General features: G+C 34.6%; 1 long non-coding RNA gene across 3 annotated transcripts; it reads right to left on the reverse strand.

Moving 5' to 3' along the window:
• Positions 1-250: 250 nt before the first annotated feature.
• Positions 251-1,955, reverse strand: LOC145058323 (uncharacterized). Of its 3 annotated transcripts, XR_013686339.1 has the most exons (5): positions 1,781-1,955; positions 1,409-1,689; positions 1,007-1,317; positions 795-893; positions 251-692 (listed from the first exon to the last, which is right to left on the reverse strand). It is a non-coding gene; the product is annotated as an uncharacterized LOC145058323 (long non-coding RNA). The 3 variants fall into 3 exon arrangements; XR_013686337.1 differs by having other exon boundaries at positions 1,409-1,955; XR_013686338.1 differs by having other exon boundaries at positions 795-910; positions 1,409-1,955.
• Positions 1,956-6,533: the final 4,578 nt, after the last annotated feature.

A 6,533-nucleotide genomic window follows, 5' to 3' on the forward strand; every position in this document is an offset into this window, starting at 1 on the left:
TCAATAAATCAACACATGTAACAACACAATGTTCTTTGACTAATTAAACCACATCATATATATATATATATATATATATATATATATATATATATATATATATATATATATCAAAGTTGCAGAAATCGCTCGACGGTAGCTCGGCAGTCGACTGAGATCAAGAGATTAATCGGCCAGGCGATGATTAATCAGGGGGTTAATCGAGTACCATTAATTATTAAAAAAAATTATTCAAACTTAATAAATCTAATTTTAATCCTAAGAATATAAATAAATAAGCATAAAATTTTAATAACAAGTTTAACATTTTGGGTTTTTCATATTCAAACTTTTAACCAAATTTGTTGAATATGTTTAATAGGATGACAAAAACCACACTTTGGTTACAGATTTAGGTTGCAAACAAGCCAATTATACATCAAGAACATCCATAAAATAATCAACTTAATAGTAATAGCTATAAAGACCATTCTTGTTAGATTAAGCGCTTCAATGCCCTCAAATTCTTCTTTTTCTTTCAAAACTTTTTCAATGGACTCAAATTTCTTCTATGCATCAACATCTTCATGAGTCATGTGTCTCATTACTTCCATGGCTCCTTCCATTACTTTGAACTCTATGTCCAGTCGTTGCTTGCCATCAAGCTTCTTTAAAAGGTCAGTGATCTTGTTGTGAAGTTTCTCTTTTTCTCTCTATAAAATCAAAATTATAAATGTCTTAAACTTTGAAAGGTAAAAGGGTTAAACCACAATAAGCTAATAAAATTTTTGGTTTAAAGGTTTTACAAATCCTACCAACTTAATAGGAGAGGAAGACAGAGCACAATAACCTAACCATGTTACACAGGTGAACATTCAACTAAATAAATCCCAAAATCTTGGCAAACTCATACCCTGAAAAGTTTATAAATCTACAAACTCAACAAAGATTAAAACCACCTCAAACATCCCAAAACAATAACAGATTAAGAAAACAGTTTGAGCAACCAACTATATTAACAACATACCTGGCCAAGTCTTAACCTCTGGCTACCAGGGTAATGAAAGAACCGATAAAGAGCTGTAAAACCAAGAAGTTTTTGTGACTCTTCACTTTTGTGGTGAAGTTCCTAGCTTCAAGAGCTCTCAGTACCTTTTCATGTTCTTCAAGTTGCAATCAAGAACGAAGTTAGTGATTAAGAAATAAAGTCGTCATATTGAGATCCTTAATCATCATTTATGTCTGCTTTGGCCAAGAAAAACAATGAACTCATTGAGGATTTTCATCAAACAGCTAGTGTGCGTACTTCCAAATTTCGAAATAGGTGTTCCAAGAACTCTGTGAGGATTTTCAACGAACAACTTGTGTGACAAGAACAATAATGAACTCATAAAACCAGTAAATGAAATAAATAAAAGTAGAGACTAACCTTTACAGATAACGTGATTGATGTCGATGGGATTTTTGAGGAACGGGCCATGCTGTCGGAAGAGGATGACGAACCAGAGCTAAAGTCGACATCGTTCTTCGAATGTAATGACGAACTTGTGAGCTTGTAAGGGTACTGTGATGACGTTATTCAATGGTGATGACAAACCGGAGCTAAAGTCAACGTCGTGAATTAGTGAACGGAAGAAGAAGACGCCGTCGTTTCACTTCTTTCATTCGTTCATGGGTTGAGTCTAGAGAGAGAAGGTCAATTTTCTTTGACTGCATACGATTGAATGAGAGAAATTGGACACAACCCTAGAAATAATTGTTACATTTTGACAAATTTTCCCTTAAAATGATTTTAAATTACGTTGACTTGTGTTGACCGATTAGGGCGCCTAGACCCGCCTAGACCCGATTATCTCCGTCTTTGACCGACTTTGACCACGTCCGATTATACAGGCCGATTTGCTTTAAACGTCGACGGTGGAGGACCGCCAAGCGCCTAGGCGCCGATTAATCGGCCGCCTAGGCCGATATTTGCAACACTGATATATATATATATATATATATATATATATATATATATATATATATATATATATATATATATATATATATATATAATGATATAAAACAACTTTTTGTTTTCTAAAACAACTTTGTGACAGAAAATATGTACTTATTTTCCAAAAATAAAGATCTCATCAACTTTAAAAAAAGTATAACTAAGCGTTCAAAAATGGCTCTGATACCAATTGTCGGGTTTTTATTCAAAAATTGTTTCATTCCCACCAAAAGATTATTTGGCAAAAACGTAGAAAGATTAAATATAATCAAAGAAGAAGAATGTGAAACAACGTCTGAAAACTTTGGTTCCTTATGGCTATTAAGTAGTTGATGAATATGAGATTAAACTCTAATGAAGAAGCTCTCTAGTATTATCCACCAACACTTAGCAAACTTGATAAGATGTTAGTCATCTTTTTTAATAAAAGAATATCTTAAGCCTTTAGGAGCAAAACAAAACTTTTGTTCTAGAGGAGAGTTCAAGTAATGTATCAAAAATATTCATACTTTGATCCAAGGTTGTACAACTCGTTACTCGGTACCTGTTCGGCCGACTATCGAGAAACGAGTACTCGAGAGTACTCGGGAGTACTCGGAGAGTACTCGGATTCGATAATTCATGTAGAAATATTTTTAGGGAAATTATATATGTCAAAAGCATAAGGTGATTGAAATACATAGCAAAATTAGAGACATGGTAATACCTAAAAATTGAAAAACACATAATGGTCTAACTTTCATGAGTAATTACTGAAAATTTAAGATATATATGTAGTAATAATCACATGTGTGTGTGAAAAATAATAAATCATTAAGTATATATATATATATATATATATATATATATATATTAATCATCGAGTTGATCGGGTTTACAAAACTGCTCAGTTTAGTAAGGGCCGATCGGCGAGTACTCGGGATTCTGTAACTCGCCTCGGTAAGGGGCCGAGTAGTGAGTACTCGGAGGAGTAATCGGCCAACTCGGCAAGTTTTACAACACTGTTTCGATCTTAATACTTTAAGAGACAACAAATAGAGAGAATATAGAGATGGGAAGCCCACAAACTCGTGGTTTTTGGCTAGTAAAAGAAGAGATACGTGCAAACATTTTAATCATCCTAATCCAAGTCCTTACTCATTCTGTTGTGATGCTTTAATACACCATGCATCTAGCAACAAAAAGGCTACATGTGTAAGAATATGGATTTATGAGTAAATAAATACAAGCATGTCTTCTTTTCCATTTATTGTCTCCTTGAATATTTTATAAGATGAAGAAGCTAGTTTTTTTGTAAAAAATCTTCTTATTTTTGTAACTTATAAAACATATAAATCTATATAAGAAAAAAATCCCTTTTGGTCCAAAAAGATGTAAATGTGTAACATCCGGGATTTCATGTATTATTTGTATCATTTATTTTTGGAGTCTAAGAGAGAGAGAGAGAGAGAGAGAGAGACTCGACGAGTTGATGCCTAGAATCGTCGAGTAGGGTCGCGTGGTGATGACTGGATTAATGAGTGGACTCGACGAGTCAGTGAGGGGACTCGACGAGTCCGTGCTGGTGGCTAAAACCCTAATTTCCCGGGTCTGAGCCATATTTAAAGGACCTTATAACCCTTCATTGTGGCTACTTTCGCCCTTGAGAGCACCAGAGCATCTGAGAGTCCTTGTGAGTGAGAGAAGAGGCCATTGTTCATCATCCTTGTGTGTTTTCGCAAGAAGGGAGGAGGAAGGTCAAGCTAGGAGAGCTGGAGAGCTTGGATCTACTTTCATTTGGGCAGAGGAAGCTGTTTGAGGTATTATTCAGAGCTTATTCTCGTGTTTTTGTTGATATAGTCAAATCTAGGGTTTCTTCATGCCTTGATTAGCTTGTATTTGGAGTGTGAGAGGTCCCATGGGGAATTGGTACCTAGATCTGGACCTTAGAAGGACCAGAGAGTCCCAAATGCTCTGCTTTATGCCTTTCCTTTTTAGTTGTGGACTTAGGTTACCATTTTAGAGGTCATTTCACCAAAAGAAGCCTTGTTGGCGTTGCATGGGTGCCAAGATGTGTCCTTTACGTGATTATCATGTTTGGGAAGGTCAGTTCTATATATTAGAGAAGCAGATCTGACCTCAGAAGGCCATTTGATTTCGAGCATGGAATGAACTTGCCGAGTCCATGAGCAGACTCGACGAGTCGGACCGGGTTGTCCCGTAACTCACACAGTTGATGACTCGCCGAGTTGGGAGAGTGACTCAGTGAGTCAGAGGGGGATTTAGGGGACTTGAGTTCACATCTAAACTCGCTGAGTCAGTGCCTGACTCGACGGGTTGGGTCAAGGAGGGTGGCCATTGACCAACGTTGACCAGAGTTAACTTGTGTTGACTTAAGGGCATTAGTCAAATTAAGTCAGGAAGGTATTAATTAGAGATGTAATTATGCTATAGGAGGAAGCTAGGTCGGAGGATTGAGCGCGAGTGATTATCCGACATCTTCGAGGTGAGTCTTCTCACTATTCCTTACTCGATGGGGGTGATTATGTGTGACCGGAAGGTCTTATGTGTATGATGAAAATGTGACGTATGTTGTATATGTAATATATTATGATACGAGTATGATAATATGGACCGGAAGGTCAACAGACTTATGGGATGGAAATCCCCTAAGACACCTGGATCGGAAGATCCCATAGAGTTATGGCCTGGAAAGGCTTATGTGTTGTACGTGGTATTTTAGGGAATTCACTAAGCATTATTTCTTACTGTTTGCGTGTTATGTGTTTCAGGTACCAGTGATGATCGTGGGAAGGTGCCGGCATGATCAGTACACACTTATGTTGGAGATGTTTTGAGATTTTGGGGATTTTGAATTGTACTTATGTTATGTAAAAGCAATTGATACACATTTTTGAGAATTGTGATTGGAGTATTTTTATTAAATTAAAATGAGAAATTGTTTTGAAATTTCACGGAGTTACAAAATGTCATAATAAATTATACCTTATGATATCTTATGATATATTTTGATACTTACCATTGAAAATTAATATTTCCATGAAATATATAATTTCCAATTAAGTACAAGATATATATTTATTTATCAAGAATCAAATTCTCATGAATAATTTTGCATCAGGTTGTTGTTAGTGTGACCCTTTAAGATCATATATTATCTAGCAATATCATTCTATAATAACTCTAAGGCATATAGATCTTTAATTAAGACACCTGGATTTAGTTAAATTACATGTCTTGATAGCCTAATAAGTTACCATTAGTTGTGTTAAAAGTATTAAAGTTAAAGCCTAATCATTAACTCCTTAATGGAATACAAAAAGTGACTTAAAAACTAATATGATCAATTTCACTAAATCTTTCCTCCAACTACTACGGGTAATGCAAGACTATTAGAGTTTCAATAAATCATGAAACTTAGTTTTCTGGAAATCTTTGTACGCATAGTTCCTCCAAAATTTGAATCGATTTACCTAATTCCAACTCCTTGAAGGGTATAATTGTCAATCTTCTCAGACGGGTCTATGTTGTCACAGATTTTAGAGGTTTTCTTTCAAAAATCATAATAAATTCATTATGACTCTAATTGTTAAAATTTTGGGGACTATAGTTAGATATGGATGTCTATTTTCTCCAATACCAAGGGCTTTATGTAATTCATAGTATATGTGTACAGTTTATTCAAAGAGTGCAGAGTGGTCTGGTAAGTGACTAAAATTATACATCAAATTGTGACATGCATAATTAATTCTACAAAACCCCAATTAATGACAATTTAGAGGCTATGGTTAGGGTATAATTTCTACTATACCATGAATGTTTTCCTCAGACTTAATTTTTAATACTCCTAGAGTAAATGTTACCACCTTTACAAGTGTGTCCAGAAACTGACAATTCTGTGTTGCTAACTTGTAAAGTTAATATAAAATCAACAAAAAATCATTAGAATAAGAACTTTATATTTACGGAGAGGTAAGAGAGGGAAATATATGAATATAATTTTGGCAGAACATAAGTATGGGTTCAAAGGTAAGAAATCAGATCTCAAATAGAACACTACAATTAAAGAGAAGATAAAGAAGTATAAATACAAGTATTATAAGGGCAATGCAATAAAGCATATGTTTAGTGATGTTATAATTGTTATGTAGGTTATTGAAAAGGAAACGATCCATCTAGTTTCTTCTATCTAAGTTTCAAGTTTAAGGAGGTAAGTTATAGTAACTCTCCTATTTTGTAGGCATTACTTGTTTCATGTTATTGTTCACGGATACCCTAATTTGGTAAAGTGAACAAGGAAATACAGAATGTGGTTTGTTCTCTAATGAGATAAACTGCACTATTGTCTCTTATTTCCTTATTATGGAGTAAGGGAGAAAGTTCCCAAAAGGGGGAACAAAATTATGGTTGGTACCAACAATATGTGTTAGGAATGTGAATGTTTTATGTATATGTGAAATGTTATGTATGTGTAAGTAAATGATCGATATAATGGTAGAGTAATGTGTATGCTCACTAAGTGTTATGCTTACCGTTGTTATTTAACACTTTTCAG

This window comes from Lactuca serriola, chromosome 6 (genome assembly GCF_051521515.1).
Source record: "Lactuca serriola cultivar US96UC23 chromosome 6, Lser_US96UC23_V15, whole genome shotgun sequence".
In the NCBI taxonomy this organism is placed as follows: Eukaryota; Viridiplantae; Streptophyta; class Magnoliopsida; order Asterales; family Asteraceae; genus Lactuca; species Lactuca serriola.